The sequence below is a fragment of the Cotesia glomerata genome, linkage group LG1 (assembly GCF_020080835.1).
Source record: "Cotesia glomerata isolate CgM1 linkage group LG1, MPM_Cglom_v2.3, whole genome shotgun sequence".
Taxonomy (NCBI): Eukaryota; Metazoa; Arthropoda; class Insecta; order Hymenoptera; family Braconidae; genus Cotesia; species Cotesia glomerata.
The window spans coordinates 30,632,935-30,656,728 of record NC_058158.1 but is presented as its reverse complement, the minus strand read 5'-3'; the positions used below and the strand labels follow the sequence as shown (position 1 = coordinate 30,656,728).

Here is a 23,794-nt window from a genome sequence, read left to right as displayed (position 1 = left end):
CTCTAGGACTTGAATATTCACATTTCTGGATAAAAATATATATATTTCATTCGGCAACTTCAAACTAGTTTCAAAGGACTCAAACGAGTGATGGAGAGTGGTTTCACAAACGAGTTTTTCTGACAGAAAAAAAAAAAGTGAAAACCGAAAAACGCGGAAAAAGAAATGAATAAAAAAAGTAGATAAATAAATAGACGAAAAGACGACGGTTAAATTGAGGTAGGCGAAAAAGGGTGAAAATTGCGGAGAAAGGAGATGGAAAAAGCTCATTGCTGCATTTCGTGTTCGCTAGTATATACTTTTGAACATCGAAACACAACTAAGTGGCTACGAGATACAGTATTGTTTTCCTTCCGGCTGCATTTCTTTCCTTCCTCAGTGCTTTTCCGCCCAGCCGGCCAGATTTACGTCGGGCGTACACAAAACTTTCATCAGAAGTCTTCGTCTGAACTTCAACCCACTTGTTTTTCCCCCGAACTCGTTCAAACAAAAATAAACTTTACGCTTGCTTTCATTTCTTTTTCTTCCATATTTACTCATTGTTTGTGTGTATGTACATTATGATTACTATCATTGCTATTAATATTACTACTTTTAATAAATTCTCAGATACACTACTATCTTTCATCAATTTCACTCTTATCTCCTTCTGTGCTCTTAGGAACTCATTTTTCTGTGAGTGGTAAATAAAGAAGTACTTTGACTAATACGTTTCATCGCTTTCACGAGATACGACAAAAAAAAACTAACAATTAATTTTGTTCAATATGTTAGTTTTGTAATTTAATTACTATATTGACACTAAATTTTTCAAAAACTTATAACCGTAAAAAAAAACATTGATTAATTTTATAAAAAAAAATTAACGTTAGAATTTCACATTAAAACACTTTAGAACTGAACATTATTAATTATTAGTATGATTACTACATTTAATTGATAAAGTTTCAGTGAATTATTACCTATGAATTAGAATGAGTAATTACAAGCATATGTTTGAAATTATCTCTGTATTTGAATCTATTTATTACTGTACACATTTGTATGATTAAAAACATGCTGGTCACTCAATGTGTCATGAATAACGCTAGTTATGAATGTGTCATGTATAACGAAGTAACGCGATAAAATTACAGTGGTAGGATTGGAGATTTATAATTGCTCTTTCGACTAATCCCCACATAGAATTTCTGTCCACTATTACTGTGGAATACGTTATTGGCTTAAACGAAAGGCATATGAATGAATAAATAAATGAATATCTCTATCGCTATAGAAATATCTCTCTGCAAATAAATAAATAAAGCTGACAGAGCTCTTTATTACGCAGTACTTCATTTGACAATAACCGCACACACCGGTGTCGATAAAATGACCGCAATGACCGCGAGTTTTGCGCGCTGCTTGCTGGCATACATCGTTTTTACACCAAATCTCTCGCACGATCTGCTATCGGCGATATAAACTACACAACTTTGTGACGGGGTATAGTAACAGACAAATGTGAGTGGAGGGTAGAAGGAAAGCCGAGAGGCTAGTAACTGCATTACTAATACTAATACTAATACCGACATACACTGCTTCGTTATTTTTTTTATCCAAACTTGCGTTATTTTATTATTCGTGATAGATTAAACACGCATTCGTCAACACAAATAGACTCAATAATAATGGACAAACTATTTAATCACACTAAACTGTTTGCTTGACGTATTGTTATTATTAATTAGTAAATACTGATTTTTATTGTATTGACAAGTTTACATTTTTTCATGCGTTGGATTTTATTTATTGTCAGAACTAACAATTATTTTATCCGTCCGATCACATGAGATTTGTACTACTTGTATGCTTTATAAAGGACATAAATAAATAGAAATATTTTTGATTTATATTGATGTCGAGATAAATTTGTTTCAGGTAATATTTACTTTTAATACATTATTACTGGGACGCACATTAGTTAAAAATTATCAACAAAAAATTTCAATTTTTTTACTATAAATTTTTACATAAAATTTAAAGATTTTGATATTTTAATTTTAAAAAAGAAATTGAGCTCACGAACTCAGTAAACATTTAATTTAATGAAGTTATTTTTTTTTTACTTCAGTGCTGGGATATTTACTAAAGAAGTTAAAATGAAATTCATGGACGAATACGCTCAAATCTTATCAAAACTAAATTATTTCATTTATCGTAAAGTATTACATCAAATTATCAGAATAAATTGAAATGTATCTCAATTATTTAAGGAAATTTTCAAAAAAAGTAGGATCGTAATGAAAAATTTCTCTTGTACTCAAAGTTTCATAACTAACTGATAAAAAAAAAGTAATTTAAAGTAGTAGCTATAAGAGGGATAAATTATCTTTATTATTGTCGCAAAATTACTTAAGCTAAAAAAAGTATGTCAAATGAAGTAAAAACAAAAAATATGAATATTATATGAATATTATACTATTCTGCTTAAAAGCTTGTATGAATAATATTTTTTCGCTATCAAGAAACACGCAGAGCCCAGAAGCAAAAAAAAAAAAGAAAAAGAAAAAAGTAGGGTCACGTAGACAATTACTGTGTAGAATATAATACATAGAGCGTATGCTTATGGTGATAGTACTACAGCGATCGTTTATCCACTTATGTCCGCAACTCGATTACATTCCCAACAAGGTAAACGCGAGTAAAAAGTAACATAAATGTGAGCGGACGACGACGAGGGTGAGCTTCCAAGGGGACACGACGTTGTCCACAAGCTTAAGCTCAAATCGATTATTCGCTTGGGACTTGGGATCTCACTGACGAGCAGTAACGCTGGTTTTATCGTGACATATCAGTCTCTATGTCGCAAAAATGTCGAGCTGGTCATCGATCAACCCGCAATGCTCGTGGTGCCTCTGTCTCGCCAACATTCACTAGTTTCATACTGTTTTTTTTTTCTTTTTTTTTTTTTTTATTGTTCTTTCCTGACTCTATGTATCTCCTCGGTTTATGTCTCGAGAAATAATTACCTTTTTATTTTTTTATAGACATCAAAGTCAATTGACAATCATAAATTTATAATGTCTTATCAAGGTCATTGGCTTGGAAGTTTTATTTAAAATTTTTCACTGAGACGCATAATAAATGTATTGAATGGGAAGATTGTCAAGAAATTTTATTTCTATATTTCGAGGCATTCTATAGAGTGGGATTCGGAAGTGTATCAAGAGTTTAACCATGCCGGAACGGAAAGCACGATCATCCGGTTGTCCCGCTTATACAGTAGCTTATCGCGATTGTACTTAAGTTATATTGTCGTCGAGAAATTGCCGTCGATTCCGGGCTTACTCTGATACCTTATCTCCATTTAATTTATCATTTACACATTTGATAATTTTATTAATGGAAAAAGCTTATGCTGAAGCAAATCATATTTTTTAAATAACTGCGTTCATGTTATTTTAACCTCCATACTGTGAATAAAAAAAAAATTAGAGGATTTTTTTTCCAAGAGAAGAAGTTCAAAAATATTTTTTCACAGTTGAAAAAACATAACTTGTTTCTACTTTTCTATTTTTTTTGAATATGTGATTAAACTAATATTTTTCTTTTGCTTAAAAATTGGTCTCTGATTTAATTTAATTAAACAATAGAATTTAAAATAGCTTCTCGAAAAGTCTACACGTTTGTAATTAGACATGTTCCGGTTTTTCGAGTTCAAAAATATTCTGTCAGTTAAATTAAACATATTAAATTTAAAATTAGCTAGACGAATTATATTTAAACGCTCGGAAAATTTCAATCTTAATTAGAGACTTTTTAAAATTAATAATGAATACCCTCAAGTACGTATCATTCTATCAACAGTGCCCGATATAACTTAAAACTTTTCCAATAACGATAATAAAAAATTCAATCAATATTATTTTAATTAAAAATTAATAAAAATAAAAAATAAATCAGAGGATAAGAGATTGAGTCACCTACAACAATTTTTTCATAAAGTCTACTTTTTTTGTAGTGAGCTTTATTATCAAGATTATTATAATTTTTTCATGCTCAGACATCTTTCGTGTACTTTTCTTTGCAATAGCTCGATTCTAAAATCCTGTGATAGATCATCCTCCTGTATTTTGACTAACAAAAGAGATTTTTCTCCGGATATTCGTAGCGTAAATCCTTGTTAATATCTTATGTTAAGTATCGGTCGAATTATTTATTTGTTCATGGATTAAAATTTATTCCTCAGCTATCTAGTGCTCTGTAACAATATACGCGGATTAGCAAACTGCTAAATTATTTATCGCGGTTATTTAGTGTAATCCTAAATCTCAGATTTAGAATAAGGTTTCCTCTTTATTCGTTTTTTGAATAAATTTTTTATTAAGAAACAAAAGTAAACTACTAAATAAATAAATGGAAATAAAAGTATAAACTACTTTATCTTATGTTTTAAAATAAATAGCATTTTTCTTACTTTGTTCCAAATCTATCGCGATTCCTTCCTCGGAATTTTGTGCACGTTTTCATTGTAGTTACGTGGGTTACGAAAAAAGAAAAGAAAAAACAAATAAAACTTACGTCAAATGGTGAGCATACAAAGGGGAAGTATAACAAACATCATGATAAGTTTTATCAAAAACTCAAATTTCATTATTTGATTCAAACTTTTAAATTTAATTTATATTTATGCAATTAATAAAATGTCATATAAATAAATAATATAAAATAATTTTATTAAATCTTACGATTTTATTTTTAAATTTATCGATACCTGTCGCGGTATTAAATTTTTTAGTTTTAAATTTACAGTGTATAATATCACAGCAATGAATTTAAAATACAATGTATCGTAAATTTAACGGCGTCCCTCCATTCCGTACGCGGTTCTAAATTCGCACGAACCAAAAAATATTAAACGATACTTCCTTGCTAAAATTTTCTATTAACGTCAAAAATATATTACACTGTAAAAAATTTGCGAAGTAGATGGTTTTTGATTGATTAAATTCCTCCGAAGTAAATTCTTTATTTTTTTTTATTGTATAAAAACAAAAAATCAGTAGTTATTTATTTAAAAATTACAAATGCATCTTTAGAGATTTTCAAAAGTAATGTAATGTTTTCTTTAGTTTGATGTAACAAATAAATTTTAATATTTTAAAAAAATTGCATCAATAATTGTTTGCAATTTCTACAAGTATAATTTTTTGAAAAATACTCTCTATAATAATTTATTTGTTAATAATTCTTGAAAATTGCTGTTTGTCAGTTAACTTTTTTGGAAAATATAATTAATACTTAAAAACTTAAACTTAAGATAAATTTTTTGAAGTATTTGTTAGTGACTTGGCACATGAAACTTGTTTCAGCTAATAAAATTTTTTTTTAATCTAAAAACTGTCTCACCAGCAATATTTTAAAAACTGCTCATTATTTTTCCCGACACACTGACTAACAATTTTTTTTTTTTTTTTTTAATATTTATTGAAAGCTTCAATAAAAACCGCTATTTCTTTCAATTCCAATAATATAAATGAACATCTACTAATTAATTATTAATTAACTCCCTATTTTTAAATCTCCAATTTTTTACAAATTTCCGTCGAAAGTTTGCTAAAGACTCCAATGCATGTACAAACTAAAAAATGATTCAACACATGTATACATACGCAGGTTTTAATTTCTCGAGTACCCTTAGAATTTCTAGTAGTCTCGGCAGCTCTATCGAGACACCCTCAGCCGCTATCTCAAACACTCGTACTTTTTCCGCACACACACAAGTAAAGCTCACACCGATTCTCTCGAGGCGAACTCGCGGTTGATAAAACTACAGCCCTCGGGAGAGGAAACTCGTCACCGGCTGCGTAATATTTTCCAATTCACTACTGTTCTGTATCAGTCACCAACTGCAGTACCAGTGTGCCTCTATACTTATTAGCATATATCCCCTGCGGAAAGAACTCGAGACTTCACCCTCTCTCCACCCTCGAGCTTGCTACCACCAACACATCTGTCATTTGTTTCAATCCACTAGACTATGCTTTGCTCAGGAACTTTATCTCTCTTGTGAATTGTCCGACGGAAGAGCATGCAAGTGCCAGTTAAACCAAAATATAAACAACGGCAACAAAAGTTTGTGAAAATATTTGCGAAACTAACGCGCTCAGTCATTTCTTGTCCACTTTGTTGTCCACGTGTTCACTGTCTTATGCGGGTCGGTCTACTTAATATAAATTCCCCGGGAAAACTCTGCCTAAGTCGCCTTAAATTCAGAGGCAGGGCTTACCAACGTTGATGCTTACGCTTCTGAGGACTAAGGACCGAGTTTGCCCTTCTCATGAGATGTCTCCGGAGATTTCATGACTATTCTATCTTGATGGGATAGTCTAATTCAGGGTGAAACAGAATGAAATAGGTTTTAAGAAATAAGGAACTGCATTGATACTAAACCCCGTTTCACTCTGGTAACGTCTACTTAAGTCCGTTTTCAGACGAGTTAGGTTGAAGAAGGTTCTTAATAAAACTCTGTTTCACTCTTTTAGCGCCTAGCTGGGATTGCACGATGTATACGATTTTTTGTTTCTCAGACGAAAAAGTGTCAGGCAGGGTTTTATTAAAACCTATTTCAACCTAGTTCAACCTTAATAGCCTAAACTGGTTATATTCATAGTAAAAAAAAAGAAAAAATTATCATTTAGCTGTTGGTTATTTCATGTTATTATTTGCATGACTGTTAAGGTAATGATAACTATTAGTAATGTTAATTTATAATTATACAAGAATAATGATATCGAAATGAAGACAGAAGAAACGACGAAGAAAACACAAATTTCCGTTGAAAAAAACTCAGCTTTACTGGGATTCGAAATCGAGACCTCACGATTACGAAGCAAGACTGGATCCCCTCTGCTACTCGAAGACTAGTCATACAGTAGAAATATTTGTTTCAATTTAAGCTACAACTGACAAAATTAAAATTAACTCATGTGATTAAATATTATTATTATTTCTTATGTCATGGTAAATATTACTGTGATTATTATTATTAATTTTACAACGTTGCTTACAAAGTGCTTAGAAAATTTCATCGCGAAAATTGCCTAAATTTTTAACTTCCCGCTGAGAAAATTGAAAATTTTCAAAAGTTGGGAAGCTATTGGTTTTACCCCGTTTTTCGAAAATCAAGTTTTCAACGGATGTTGACGTTTTGAGGTCCTAGGAAGCTACAACTTGGACACTAGTACTGTAATATCTCGTAAGGTTAGAAAAGTAACCCATGATCCGAAATTCTGGGAAATTCTGATGGGAGGTCAAACTTCCCTCGGGAGTCTGCTTAATATCTCTTCTACGAGAGATGGAGACTGGGAATAATATAGCAAAACTGTATAAGTAGGATACCCAAATTTTATACTTCCAACCTCCAACTCTATACTAGTATAGTTGGTATTATATGTATTTATCTTTTGGTACATGTATTTTGCAAAGCATAGATCTTGCGACCTTTGTACGGTGAACCGAGTGCCCCCTCACGTTTTGCTGATTTCATAATTTCGGCATTCTGCCAGGGTCACATACGTGATAGCGCACACGAGCGTTAAATCGGAATCGACCTGTAGGGTACAACGGCACACCCAACACAAAATATTATCGACGTGTCTTTTCATCGCTGCATAACCTTATTCTTTGTTTTCGTTTCATCGATATCCGGTAAAAGCTGCTAGTTGGTAGTACCAGTGTCCGGTGCCCCCGGCGTTACTACTGCTCCAGCTATTGCCCGTTATTCGCTCGTATTCATCTCATTGTTTTGGTTCTTTTACCATTCATCATCCGTATAACTCAAAACAATACGACAATATTCTGCGCTGATACCCGGGTCAAAAAATTTAGTCTGTTTCATGATTAGTAAAAATTTTTAATATTTTTCATTCAATTTAATTTTATTATGTGCATCTATTTTATATAAGAATTTAATCTGTTTTTGCCCGTACTATTCCCAATTTAGACCAATTTCAGATCATTTTTAATGTAATAATAAAATTGTTTTCTATTGTTTCAAGACCAAAATCAGACTTTTTTTCTCACAATCATTTAACTGGTTTTGATCGCATCAAGGTCAAAAACAGACCAAAACGTTGCATAATTTTTAGTCGGTTTTTGATCGCCTGTAGATCAAAAACAGACCTGTTACGAATTATATAGTAATAATAATAATAATATATTTATTTATTTATTATTATTTTATTCATGTCCTCGAAGATCCTCTACAGGGCACAGCTTTTCATTCTCTGAAATTGAAATAGTGACTATTCACTATTTCGTAGTGCAATGTATACCAAGCGGTATTCTTCGCACTACCAAATAGTGAATATCGCTCATTAAATAATGCGTAAAAGTATAAAATTTAATATTAATCTTGTCATCTTGTCAACATTTTAATCTTGTCGATGTATTCACATTGTGTTTAATAACGATAATTAGAAAACTCTAGATTTAGATCCATAATCAAACGATGAGAAATATTTTATATGCGTATGTTAATACAAATTTATTAGTTATCACTGCAACTAATATTCGCAGTTACAAAACTTTTATAATCCATGAAATGTTAAGCTATGGCAAATAAATATAACAGATGTAAGGTTATAATCGACGATCAGTTCATAAAACAAGAGAGCGCATGAATATATTATAAATAAATTTATTTTTTCAAATAAATGCGACTTATAATTTTTAATGAGATACTTGTGAGTCCAAAAAATTATAAGTCACTATCTTAGTCGACTTTTGGCCTTCGAACATTTAGAGTGAAAATTGTAGATCAAAAACAGTATAAGATTTCATATTGAATTTGAAAACAATCCATAAACTCCATCTACAAATTAACTGGACTAAAAACCGATCAAACTTTTAAAACTTTTTAGTCTCATTAAATTAGAAATAGCATAAAATATTCATAGCTGCTCAATTATTTTACTAAAAAGTTATTTAGACTTAAAACAGATCAAAAATAATTTGAATAGTAGATCAAATATAGATGAAAATGTTTTTAAAAGTTCAAATACAGATCAATAAGTTCAAATGCAGATCATTTAGCTTAAAATCAGTTTAAATTTTTCGACCCGGGTACGTATACTGATAGAGTTTCAGATGGATAAATACAACAACAGTGACATTTATTGCGAGAAAATTAAAATATCATCCTCTGACTATACTTCCAGTGTGTTCATTCAGTTACATTAATCAATCTTGTTACATCGAATTAATTAAACAGATGAAATTTTTTGGTGCACTAAAAATAGTAGAAAGATTTTTTACTTTTTATTATTCATCAACATTTATTGTTTTCTTTTTGATAATTTTTACAGTAAGATAATAATTTATGAAAATTGACGTCACTGAGTAAATTTAACTTCACAAAGCCATGAAAAATTTAAAATTTTGTTAAATTATATAAACATTCAATGCCGAAAAACTCTTTTTCTCATAGACATTTTATTATAAATATGATAGGTTTAAATCTAAAAAGCCACGAAGACACTCATGATTTGTACGTTCTCTAAAGTGGTACTGCACTGTGTCTGTTAATGTGATCTACGAGAGCAATATGCTTACTTAAACGTTTATGTCATGGAGCAAGTGGATTGCGAAACAGTGCACGGCGACATCAGATTCGAATGTAGTGAGTCGGGAGATGAGACAACCTGGTATGATATGTTGATAGTCTAGCTCATAGTATCCACATGGGTTTAATGCACGTGCAGTACTCGCTGAAGTGGCACGCAGTTCCTGGAATATCTGGAGAATAAGGTCACCGAGTGAGAGAATTAGAGAATAAGAGATAGAGGAAATTACAGATAAAGACAGGGCAAGGAAGAGAGAGAGAGAGAGGGAGAGTTGGATTGGGAAGCATTGTATTATTGCAGAATGGCACCCCGGACTATCTGCTTACCCCGGGGTTGGTCATACATGGTCTTACAAACACATGATCCATACCGACACATACCACAAGCCGTTGTCTCTGGAGAATGCCAAACGGAATCTCAGAATCTTGTACCATTACTGCTGTTGCTACTACTGGTACTAATCTAACACTGCAACTGCAACTGCTGCTGTTACTGTGAAATACTTGATATCATTCCTAGTAGTCAGTTTTCAGTGCGACATCCTGAGTGAGCTATCAAATGGGTGCTTTCCCTTCAATTCAGTTATTACCTGACAGAGTCCAATGTTCCATTTTCGAAGTTACCCATTACGTATTTTAGTGAGCCAGTCTTAATCACCGAATCTTATAAGGAACAAGCTAATAGGTTAACATTGATTTACAATAAGCCTGCTCGGATCATTGATTGCATTGTCAGCCAAAGCATGAATTCCTATTCAGATAATCAGATTGCTTCAGGATAATATTGTTATTGTTCCTGCTTACTCAATTAAAATTTAATCTGTTATTTTCCGGTAAATAACTTTTTGTTTTGTTGCTATGATTATTATTATTATTATAATTATTTATTACCACACCGTGAAATGTAACTAATACAATTAGCGTGATAATATTTATGGGTACAAAATGTAAGATTTTGATGCATGGATGCTGGATGATGATGAATGTGCGGATTTGCATGAGAATATTGGATTTGAGGAACGAGGCCCATGGTTGTTGTTAATCTAGCGGTCGATTGGGGATTCCTGGTAATGAGCATCGAGCATGAATGCGAGAGCGAATATCATTAAGGTAAAGCACCAAGTGAGCAACGAAACTACATAAGATGCTTACCTATTGCTAAATTAGTATGAATGGAAGGTAATACCGTGAAGTAGCTTTTCGAATCAAGAACGGTAAGTTTTGATAATAACTACATTAAACTGTAAATTTCGTGGAATGAGTAATTTATATTCCTGTATTTTCTGTTTAATCAAATTTACCCTAACTATTTCAATTTGTAATTCTCGCTTCGGCTTTTCTCCACATTTTGATCTTATTAATACAAGGCTTTGCAATTCGGGAATTGTTTTTAATTAGCAGCATTAATTAGTAATAAGATTTATGACTGTCCAAAGATAGTAGACGTAAAAACATTTTCTGATATGGTCATAGAAAATTTGATATAGTCGACGCTCTCTATATTGGACCTCTCTGTATTTGACCGCTTTCTGTATTTGACCACATTCTTCCTCTGTATTTGACGATTTTACACATCTCTTATGGACAAGGACGAGTCAAATACAGAGAATGGTCCTGTACGGACGAGTCAAATACAGAGAGCGTTGACTGTATGTCTATGAATGTATTGATATTACAATTGAGTAAAAAATTTTATCTGTTTTCAAGAAAGTGTCTCCTTATCGGAGACTTGTCTGAAGTGTTCTAAAATAAAAACAATTATTTTCACTCTTCTAAGGAGCTTATCTGCCATTGATTTTGAATTTTGATTTACTACTAAATCAATTCTTTATATTAGAACATGTTAATTGATGTACAAATTTCGATAAAAAAATAAAAAGTTATAAAATATTTTTTTATTTTCATATATTGCCTAACATGGCCATGCCCAAAAATTTCTTAAGGATAGTAAGTTGTCGGTTTGTAGTCGAAATTATTGCTACTGTTGAAATTATTTTGATGTTCCAACCGATTAGTGGGTTAATGCGAAGAATATTTGCACAAGGTCTACAGAAAATGACTTTTCGCAATATTTCAGAACGTTCCAGTTCACAACGTAATAGCATTTCCGTTTACATCACATTTACTGTACATAATAGCAATTGGAATGCGTGAAGAGTTAATGGAGAAAATTCAAGACCGGTAGTAGGTTGCTATAGTTATTGTTATTTAGCTGCTGCTGTCAAGAAAAAATTTTCCGTGTCACAAATCCGGGTCTACAATGACTAGCATGCTTGTGTGGGATTTATTTTATCCTCGCTTGAAACTAGTTTGCTAGTGAGTGTTATATGTGTAGCACAGCATATAATACAACAGTACAGTCTAGTGAGGCAAAGTGTAGTGCAGAGAGTGTGCTCGTTGATGCTGAACTGAGGTCAAAGTCGATACCGGGCACGCGAGCTCGGCATTACTGTGTGTAAAATGTAATCGTGAACAGGCGCCGACACAAACGTTATTTCTTTGAAAGTAACGTATAAAATTTACCCTCAGTAGGGTAGTGTACTCGTTTCACATGATCCCCTCTCTGAAAGAATTCGCTGGATGTATGTTATGTGCCAGAAGAAATAGCTCAACGTTATTTTATATTTTATATATTTTTTTCTTTATTCCTCAGTGACCGCGAGTTTTACTCTCGTCAATTTTGTCCGCCAGTTTTCGTGTCCTCGTATTTTATTATTTTTTATCCTATTATTCTACACACTTGATGAAAGTTATTTAACGTACGAGAATTAGATATAAATATTTATGGCACCAATTTAATATTGCGCGTCATTTGTTTTAGCATTTTTTTTTATTCGTTTCGTTTTATATATTTTAATTAACGCTCTTTTTATACACTTTGTACCTAAAGAAATTGCTTTTCAGCGAGCGTAAATGCGCAAAACTTTTAGTCATAAGTCATTATATAAGTCAAAGCTTTGATCTTTGGAATGTTTACTAACAATTCATGTAGGCATATTTTAATAATTTTTATTATGAGTATTACGACTTATGACGTTCTAATTTAATTCTGTTCTGCAGGTTATCATGAGACATCATAAATTTAATAGAAAACTTTTTGGTAATTATTTAGTTTTATTGTCACTTTTTTTGTGTAAAAAACAAAAAGACATCGAAAAAAATTTTTTTTTTTTTTTAAATAAATTATTTATTCAGGTATACTTTAGAAAATTCAATGAATACATATTGTAATTTTTCACGATCAATGTTCAAAGTTTTAAAATCAAATTATCTACAACTCATTTTTAGCGTCATGCATTTTTAACCGTACATTATCAATACCATTAATTTATATTCATCACTTGAATCCTGAGCCATGACAAATAAAGTGAGAATTTTAAAATCCGAGAAACGTCCAACAGATACTGAGGTATTCTCGTCGGGATTTCATTTTACTATAGGTCACGTATATGCCGAGTAGAGGAGAAAGATATCGAATTGGACAGTGGAACCGGAGCGTTGGTCAGTTTTAAACTTGAACGTGGTTATATTACTTGAATGAAATGAAATAAGATTTTCTTTCCAATCCCAATCTTCTCTCCCTCCAAGTATAATAATGTAGACAGACAGTCACAGACACAGACTTTTCTTTTCTATCTTCAAGCCCAAGCGCCACTAGTATCTACATGAAATCGTCCATTTTCAGCGCATAAAAACTTTATGCGGTAAAAACTAAAATAATCCGGAAGCTTTATAAAATATCTTTCCACACTATATTTACTCGCGAAACTCTTTATAGTAATCTTTGTAAATCCACAGCTCAATATAAAATTTATCTTCTATATATATATATATATATATATATATATATATATATATATATATATATATATATATATATATCAAATATTTCGAACTTTTAGATGAAACACAATTTTTATTCTAAGTTATAAAGATCTTTATACTTGTATAAAAAAATATCACTAAGTAAAATGATTTTAATGTTCTCTTTTTGTGATCGTTAAAAATTTGGCATCTAAAAATATCCAATCAAAGTCAATACGTTTATCAAATTTAGAATATGTTAATGTTCGAAAAGGAGATTTCATTCCGAATTTATTTAAATATAAACATGTTTCGAATGTCAAATGCAGTCTTACAACTATTATATTTGGAGAATAAAGCATATCTCTGTTTTTAAAACACAATAGCTTTATTTTTATATTAAAATCATTAACTTATTTGATAAATAAGAATCGATCTTAAGTTAACTCAAAAATGTCTGTCCTAAAAATTATTTAGATTGAAATATGAATTTGAAAATAAATTCTATCAATAGACTTTTAGAAAAATTTACTGTTGTGACCTGATATGAAATTTGAATATATCAAGTCTGATATAGTCTGACATATCCATATGTTTTTTTTTTTTATTTTAACCCCGCTTTTCAGACTTCTGTCTCGATGGGGGTCCGGCCGAGACCGGAAGGGGACTCCAGTCCCATGGCTAAGCGGTATAATGCTTGTCATGCTTGCTTGGGACTGGTGAGGCGTGGGTTCGAATCCCGGTGTGAGCTGAAATTTAATTTTCAGTGAACATCGGTGCTCGTAACTCATGCCGGGCTGTACAGGTTTGGGTTTTTCGATGGTTTCCCCAAGCCCTGTGCTACCGGTGGGGCACAGGCAAATGCGTGCAGTTTCCCCAAAGTCGGCCCATCGCCGCATTACTCTCCAGGCTGAAAAAGTATGTAATACCGCCAAACTTATTCTGCCAAACTTAATGTACCGATCAGCCTGGAGTCCCCTTCCGGTCTCGGCCGGACCCCCATCGAGACAGAAGTTATCCATATGTTATTTTCTAATTAAAGCTAGTGTTAAAAGCCTCCAACAGAGAGCGCATTATCACTGAATCGTTTCTCGGAGAGTTAAGTCTGAGTTATTAAGTTTTAAGTAAAAATAATTTTTTTTACTCCCCTTTAGCTTATCATGACATTGGTTTTTAGTTTAATTACCAACGACACCAATTGCTGGTTAATTAAAAACAAAAATTGACGTACATAATTCTATACAAACTAAATATTTATAATAAATAATTTTTTTATTCTCATAAATATTGCGATATGACCATATATGACCAGATTGATCGATATAAAAAACTATGATAGGAATTTTTTTACGGGTGATATTGGAATTCCATTAAAAAATTCATTGAATCGATTTATATCACTCAGTTCATCAGGAATTATATCGGCTTACATGAGACTAGTAACCCTTATCCAGTACCTAGTATAGAGCAAGAGTAATCAGAACCGATGAATAATAAATTTCTAGTTATGTAACACCTCGTTCATAAATCCAGACCCTACAGTGTAAATGCTTGGTTGTGAGTGATCTTAATATGATTCTCAGTGGGGCACTCTTATAGTACAATAAATGATTCACACTTTGTTATATATGGATATTTGAAGTTGCTTAACGAGTGGATAAGCATTCCTTAAACTCATTATTGTCATCACTTTTTTCCAACATATAACACTTATTTGCTTTAATTTGCATAGTATAGGGGAGGGGGGGGGGGCAAAATGGGTTACTTAAGAAATCGTTATGATTTTAAGGACTTAAATACGCTGATTTTTCTCGTTTTCAGTCGTAATTGAAGGAAAATAATCAAATTTCAAGTTGCCGTAGAAAAAAAATTTTATTTTTTTGCGGACAAAATGGGGTACTCCCTGAAAAAGTGAAAAAAAAATTTCATCATCCGAAAATGAAATATCGTTAAAAAAATAACATTTTCTTATCGATAAGTCTACGAAAGAACCCAGAGAGAAGAACAAATCACCTAAAAAAGAGACATTGTTAGTTGAAGCAATATACTCCTAACAAAAATTGAGGTAGCAAAAAAAATTTGAAAACTTTGTAGTAATTTTTGACGGGTTTCGCTTGAGTAAAAATAATATCAAGATAAAAAAAAAAGAGTTCTCTTGAGAAAATTCTAGTTTTTGGATCTCGCGGTGAAAAATTTTTTAGACTCATAGTTCTCACGCAATTCAAAGTAATAGCACGAAAAGACAGATTCGTAATTTTTTTGCACTCTCTTTCTTGGTTTAGGGATTCAGGAAAATTTTTTCTGCCCTCCGGCCGGAAAGTGGCAACTTTCTGGCCGCTGCGCTAAACAAAGTTGCCACATTCCGGCTACGTCGAGCAGAAAAATAGTATACACACCTTGGCCAGTAAATAAGAAAGCCTCAGATCACATGTTTGTCAACCTCGGCTTCGCCTCGGCCAACAATTACATGTGATCTGAGACTTTCCTTATTTTACTGGCCTAGGTATGTAATATACTATTTCTTGCTCTCCTAGCTGAAAGTACGCTCTTCCTGGCAGCAATTTACTCCAGGAAGAGCAACTTTTATGGCCTGCTCTAACGCATGCGCGCTATGCATATTTTCTGGCTCGGCAGCACAGAACCTCGCTTTCTTTCGTATTTTCGTGGTGCGACCGGCCTATACAGCGAGTTTCAACTGTATATATAACAGTCACAACATCGTCTGTATGTAACATGTCAGCGCATAAACTAACCAAAAAATTTCAAAAAAATAAAAATAATTTTTAACTAGATCATTGTTAATGAACTATTTAATAATAATACTGCACAAATAATTTATATAAAAAGTTTAAAAAATAAAACATAATAGTTTTGTGAATTTTATTTGCTTTTTTTTATATTTTGATAGTAAAGCAATGTTTATAAAACGATCCATGTACTCTACAAACTTGTAATAATTTAATTTCAATCTTTCTTAGCCGTCAATTACTAATTAAAAACTAATTTTTAATCAACTTAAAAAAATAAATTCTGTAATTAGAATGAGTTTAAATATTTGTGACAAATTCTGTGCATGATATCACTCTTAATCAGAGCATTTGTTAAGTGAGAACTTAAAAATTTAGAAAAAGAAATTTTAGATGTGAAAAAAAAAATTATTATTATGCACAATGACGATAAAAATTTCTGCACAGTAAAAAATTTTTCGTCAATGTGTAAAGTATAAAAATTTTTGTACAGAAAATTACACTCTAGTGTGTAGAATTTCACTTTCACATGGGCTGATTTAACACACTAGAATGTAGAATTGACATTAGTTTGTGTAAAAACAGTCTGTAATACAAATATTTGTGTTAAATTTGACGAAAATTTTTTTACTGTGTAAAAAAAATTTGAAAAAAAAAATTTTTTTTGTTTTTTAATTAAAAAAATTTTTTTTTTCTCTTAAATTGTAGGAAATGACGTTAAAATATATTTTAGAAAGCTGAAAGAGCTTTTTGGAAAAAAAAATTTTTTTTACGAAATTTTGGGGGTACCCCATTTTGCCACCCCTACCCCATTTTGCCCCCCCCCTCCCCTATATATGTTATTATAAAGCCCGTAAGTAAACTAGCTCGAAAAAAAAATTATATCTTGTATATATATGCATATAAATACATGTATAAAAATAATATTCTAAGCAAGATAAGAGTACGGTTGAAAAAATTTTAGCTCACGTTATTCGTTAACAATTTTCACGGCAAAACTCGAGATAGAAACTACGAAAGTACAGCATGATGTCTCCGTACTATGGTCGTTCACAACGGGGTCGTTTCAAGTTCCCCGAGGCTGCTTCGCATCTAGTATAGTAGAGAAGAGCTATAGTTTTCTTTCTTTCCATCATCTTTCTTCAGTGTTGAACGACGACTGTCGTCAACCGCTTCAGGGCAGAATGAAAATCCCGTAGAACGTCCAAATAAAAGTGTGGAAAAAAAAAACAGAGAAAATAGTAATAATAAAAACAAAAAAACATTGCCCAAGTATCAACCGAAATAAATGAGAAAAAAATAATAAAGACAATGAGGAGTAACAAAACAATGCAGGTGTATTATTCTACAATGAACAAATACCTAGTAGACTTATTGGTGTAAACTTGCTTTTGACAATGAAATATTTTTTTTCTCTTCTCTTTTCTCGGTTTTCAGAATTAGAGGTCCATCCGTAAGTTATGATGAGACTAGCATTCGTTTATTAACACAATGATTGCATACTTGTCTACATGAGTGAGTGTGAGTTTGTGTGTGTGTGCATTTTGAATCATTAATTCATCGGATCAAAGGCTGTTTTGTCCCTTGTGGCAAATAAATGCCCCAGCGGATACATTTTACTTTTATTTACTTCATAATACATATACATTTTTTTTCTCTCTATTTTCACCCCTGACTACAAAAGTAACAATGACATAGACACAAACTCACAACAAAAGATAGTCACTTTGTAATTCAACTTCATCCTTGACAATCGTGTCAGTCACGTGGCGTTAATTCGTACCCGCATTAAATAATTTTACCGGATGGTTTTTAGAATTTAAAAGGCGAGTCACTGTCATCGTTAAATCGATACTTCACGTCTATTTATAATACTCTATAATTTACCATTCCCATTAAATTCATCCAATTAAATTATAACTATTTCATTTTACAGGAATAAATCTAAAATGAACGTTTCATGGATGAATTATTCATTTCATTTTGAGAGGATTTGATTCGAATTATCCTCGATAATTTGCCAACGAGATGAAAGATGTTAAGAAATTATTTCGTCATAACTAATACAGATTGATTGGCAGCTGGACTTTAATAATTTACAGTGATACTAAATCTTGCAATAATTTAAGTTCGTAGTTGAGGATTCAGACAAATCATATTTATTTAGTGGATATTAGAGGTTGAGAATTGCTATTATAGAGTTGAATATAATTTTCGTCCACCTGAGACTTGTATTTACTCGGTATTTCAGTATTGACTCTTTACATTTCAACTCTATTAGTGTGTAAAGAACCGTCAATAAATAATACTACAAATTAAGCGCACTATACTTAGTAACAGAAAAGTCATTGCAAACTTAAAAAAATATTAATAACTTGGTTTTAGTGAGTCGACGATTTTTTAACTTCCCGCTAAGAAAATTGAAAATTTTCAAAAAAGGGAAGTTATTGGTTTTACCCCGTTTTTTGAAAATCGAGTTTTCAACGGATGTTGACTTTTTGAGGACCTAGAAAGCCTCCCCGAATGTTCCCGCGGTGATGTCCGTATGTATGTATGTATGTATGTATGTGTGTGTAAGTGTGTGTGTGTGTGTGTGTGTGTGGGGGGGGGGGGCCGTATGTAAACCTCTCATAACTTTTGAACGGCTCGACCGATTTCATCGCGGTTGATGCCATTCGAAAGGGCTTGACCAAACTTAGATTTTGAATACAATTTGGGCCGATTTGAACAAGCAGATTTTGAGAAATCTCAAAAAAACTACAAAAAAAATTTTTCCAAATATGGTTTTTTTGGAGTTACTTTCAAACGGCTTTAATGGTCAATTCCAAAAACTAATCAGCTCTTAACATCAAAAAACCACGTTGATTTCAGCTAGCCCGGTCAAAATCGGTTGATTCGTTCGTGAGTTATCGTTGTCGAAAAAAAACCGAAAAAAATGTTTTTTTCGGGATTACATCGAAATTTCTACTTCGATCGACTAAAACTTAAAGATTCTTTAAAAATTCATTCAAAAGTTATTGCGGTTTGAAAATTCATAAAATAGTGTTTTATTAAACTTCTATTAGACTTTCGAGCTCGAAGAGCTCAAAACTACACAAAAATTATTTTTTTGAGCTCGAAGAGCTCAAAAACGTAGTAAGTGCAATTTCGAGCTCTTAAATATAAAATTAGCGGGAAGTTGCAGGGATGGCCTTTAGGGTCAACCGTTTTTCTAATTTTTTTAATACTGAAGAGATTAAAATTATTACAATTTCTAAGCCGTAATAAAAATTTTCTGATCTAGTTATTTATGGGAATACCTGGCAATGTGTGAAAATAAAATAATAATTTACAATTTTTTTTAGAAACTTGTACGTCAATTAACTTGCTTTAATAATAAAAATTGATTTAGTAGTCGATTAATTCGTATCGAAAAATTATATATCGACATATATATAATCGACCATATCAGGATATATCAAGTCAAATTTATGCTAATATACCCTATATGACCATATCAAAAATTATGTATGGACTTATCAGAAAATTTTTGCACGGAAAAGACCTAAACTATTTCTGCCTGTATATAAATTTTGTACATTAGCAATAATTTTTGCAACCTGCTCAAATATTCTATTCGATTTACTACTACGGTTATAAATCCGTACTAAAAAATTTATAATCTCTTGCAAAAATAAATGAAACAACATTTATAGCCTTGAGCTTTTAGTACTCTAGATTTTTTACACTCAAAAATATGTACAGATTTATTGCATACGTTGTTAGCATTGCCGAAATAAAAAACATAATATCTCTTCCATGCTTCTATTCTTCATATTATACATCTTTCATCTATTTCTTGATATCTGTTCCGACAAGAAACATCGAATATTTCATAAGCAAATTTTTATTCCTTGAATTTAAAATTTTTTGCACTCATTCTACCATCTTTTCGCATTATCTCTCCATCACTACCTTTACCTCCACTTTTATCTTTATCTTTATGCTGAGCTCGAATACACTACTACTTTTTCTATACAATTTTTTTCCTGGTTTTTATCCTTCGTCTTTTGTTCATACGATTCGAATGGAGAATCCACTGGAAACTTTATAGTGTACATTCAGTGTAAGACCCAATACTGAACACTTTCCATTGTGGATAAATGCAATGTTTGTATTCAATAGCTTTTCCTTATGCTATGTAAAATGTTTATGAACCGCTTCCGTTCTTCATGACACTACTGCAGTATTATATTCATTCTTAACATTATACATTATGGATTATATTTCGCATAAGTAGTTTTGTTTATCCCCAAATGAACATATCGGTCTCTTTTTGCGTTCCTCGATACCGCGTTTACATAATATAAAATATCAGTGAAAACAATACTCTTGTAGAAAATCTAATAAAAACACCATCCATATTCACATTCACATTTACCCAAACAGCGTTGAGGTTTTTTAAGAAAAATTCGCATGCACAAACAATCTCATTTTCCCTGTTTTTCCCATCGAAAACAAGTCACGCATTCTAGCGTGTGATTTTCATTTTCTACTACTGTTTATCTCACGCTATAAATCTCTTGCTCTCATTTATTCTCTACTCCAATCACCAATCCACTTCCTTCCTCCCTTTAGCTTATTTCCATTTTTATAAATACACCTTTTTAATCAAAATTATTAACACGCAACTATTGCTATTATTTATTAATGTATTTCAATTCAAATTCAAACAAAAAAAAAAAAAAAATATGTGTATAAATCGGATTCTCTATCGCAAAAATATTTGACAGATATAGAATATTTGTGTCGGCATTTTTTATGCGTCATCTGTCGTATTAAAATGTCATTCACCAACAAGTTATGTAAATTTTTTTCCAATTTTCCTCAATATTTTTGACATTGTGTTAACCAATACACTGAAATATATTTGCAACAAAAGCTAATTATTTCAGAAAATCATTAAAATTGTAAGAAAATATTCATACTTGAATTTTTTTTTACTCAAAAAAATTAAATTGATTCAAAAAAAATATTTTTGAATGAAAGAAAATCATTTTGATTCCAGCAGAAAAATTCTTGAAGCAAAAACTTTTCTATAAAAAAATTTCTCAAAATAATTTTTCTGGTTCAAATTTTTTGTTTCCCGAATCAATTTAATTTTTCTACGTCTTAAAAAAAAATAATAAAAAATATTTCAAATAAATTGCAAAATTAAAATCTATAAATTCAAATAAATAAATTTCAAAATTAAAATCTATAAATTCAAACAAATAAACTGCCGGTTCAAGATCTAATGAAAAATTAATTTTCAATTTTGGTACACACTAAATACACACCCACGAAATTTGCTGACTATTCGAGCATTAATTGCATACATATTATATCATATATACATATTTGGATCTCGAGGGGAATAAACAGACGTGGGGTGTTCAAGAAGCATACTCCAGTTGACTTGCAACAGCCTGAATGAAAAGCCCGGTTTTCACGTAACTCTACAAAGCAGAATATTTAATATAGGCACACGTAAGTCCCCCTCTCCATGATGCACGCCCTCTATATATAAAATACATACACATACAAATAGAGATACATTTAGAGGCTCAGCACGGGAGAGTAGCTGTTAGGTATGAATATGAATAGGAGTGGCTCAGTGGACGGTCCGTTATCTGTCAGACGTCTAATGTTACAGTCAAGGGAGTTCCCTCTATTCGTAGTATAGTATAGTATCCTGCCGGGTAACATCGTCTCGAGCTGGTTCACTTCATACACGATTTTCTTCTACCCCTGAGAATGAATGTCAGAATAGTATAGCGGTATGACATATGGAAGTAACTTGTCTCATGGGGTTTTCGCTAAATTTATAACTATACAGTTCAAAAGTTATTAGTATTTTCAATAAATCATTTATAATCTCTTAAAGAATTCAGACGTCCTGGGATTACGATAAATTGCCCATGCCATTTTCGGACCAAATATCCATTCTTTTTTTACGCTGTAATTTATATGTATTGTCGAGGTAATGATAAGCAGATTTTGTAATAAATACAAGGATTTAGGCGTGACTTCACTGAAAAAAGAAATTTATAGTATACTCAGGTTTTCTATTCAAGATTCATTTTATTGAATCAAATTTATCAAATAGAGCAAATAAAATACATTATACAGAATAAAAGTAATATATCAATAAAAATGCCTCCATTGACCGCAGAAACATGTCCATTAACAAAAAAATAAAAAATAGCCCGAACTGGGGATTAAACACGGATCTTCAATTCGAAATCCAAACAAGAAAATATATAAGTAAGAAAGAATAAAGAACAATAAACTACTCAAAACTTGACTTGTATGAGTTTAAAAATTAAACGGTAGTTTCAATATTTACTGCATTGTTGAATTAACAAAATAAAAAGACATTCATTGTTTTTGACATTACTTGTAGAATAAAGAATCTCAAATAACAAAGTTTCTTCGAGCAACTTGTTGACTTTTTAATTTAATTATCTAAATACGGTGCTTGAGAGCAGTTGAAAACTTTTATCTGTTTTCTGTATAACTGTTACCGTCCGATTTCATATATGTATGATGGACTAATATTTGTTGAAACTAAGAGCCCGAAGCTCGAATCATTAACCGAACAGCATTTCAGCAAATTGAACGTAATTGAATCGGAGGTCTGCTGCTTCCCGTTATATTTTCAACTCATTGTAAATATTTATTCTATCGATAAAATTTAATCATAATTACTTGTGAAAAAATATTGTGATTATGGCGAATTTTGATGCATGGCTTGAGATTGAAGTTATAAATCTCTAAAGTTAATCTGCAAATAAATTAATCCGTAATCATTTTTTTTTTTTTAATCTTTGATATTTACTCTCAATTTTTGGTAAATTTGAAATAAAGAATTGAGTAAAATATTCAAGGGCATTAATTTCCTAATTATTGATTTGCTATTATTCTCTAAATCTATAGATATGAATACTTTTCACAAGTGCTTCATTATTTTTAATAGTTTAGAGGTTTCATCGAACCAACAAAACAAGAGGATGAAATAATTGCAGACAACTCTGCTCACTGACACTCCCTTCATTGTCTACTTCTATTTCTCTCTTCTTTCTGGTCTCGGATTCTCGAGTTCTCTTTTAATCCAGCCTGAGGCCGGCGCTTGGCTGTCGAAAGGGAGAGATAAGTGTCTTGGGAACAAGGTACAAGAGGCTGTGCAAGGTAATTTGGCCCCGGGAGAATTTATCGCGGGACAATGGCTAATAATTGTCGAACAGACGGTGCGCCGGTGACCGCCAATGTAGTTGTACTAGTAGTAGTTGTAGTAATGGAAGTAGCTGCTGCTGCTGCTGCTGTAGTTTTCATAATAGTAGTAGTCAAAGCGTAGTAGTAAAAGTAGAGCGCTACCAAACGAAGTTTGCGAAAATGATGTCGTAGGAGCCCCTCAGGCATTGTTATCTCATTCGAACCGTGGTTTTTTTTTCTCAGCCTAAAACAAAAAAAAATAATAACATAAAATAAAGAATGGGATCAAAATGTAATTTTAAAAAATAAAAATTTTTCCAAGAGAATAATCACTGAAATAATGCCAAGTGTGGATAATCCTTTTCTCTGTGGGCATTTCATTTTCCGCATTATTATTTTTTTA

General features: G+C 31.7%; 1 protein-coding gene and 1 long non-coding RNA gene across 7 annotated transcripts in view; one reads left to right on the top strand and one right to left on the bottom strand.

Annotated features, from left to right (window-relative positions):
* LOC123275439 (nephrin) overlaps positions 1-23,794 on the top strand; it is a 221,775-nt gene that overhangs the window by 91,317 nt on the left and 106,664 nt on the right. The gene's annotated exons all lie outside the window — the stretch shown is intronic.
* Positions 22,341-23,794, bottom strand: part of LOC123275440 — a 93,752-nt gene continuing 92,298 nt past the window's right edge. The window contains exon 3 of the long non-coding RNA XR_006511683.1: positions 22,341-23,635. This is a non-coding gene — a long non-coding RNA (uncharacterized LOC123275440). The remainder of the gene's footprint in view (positions 23,636-23,794) is intronic.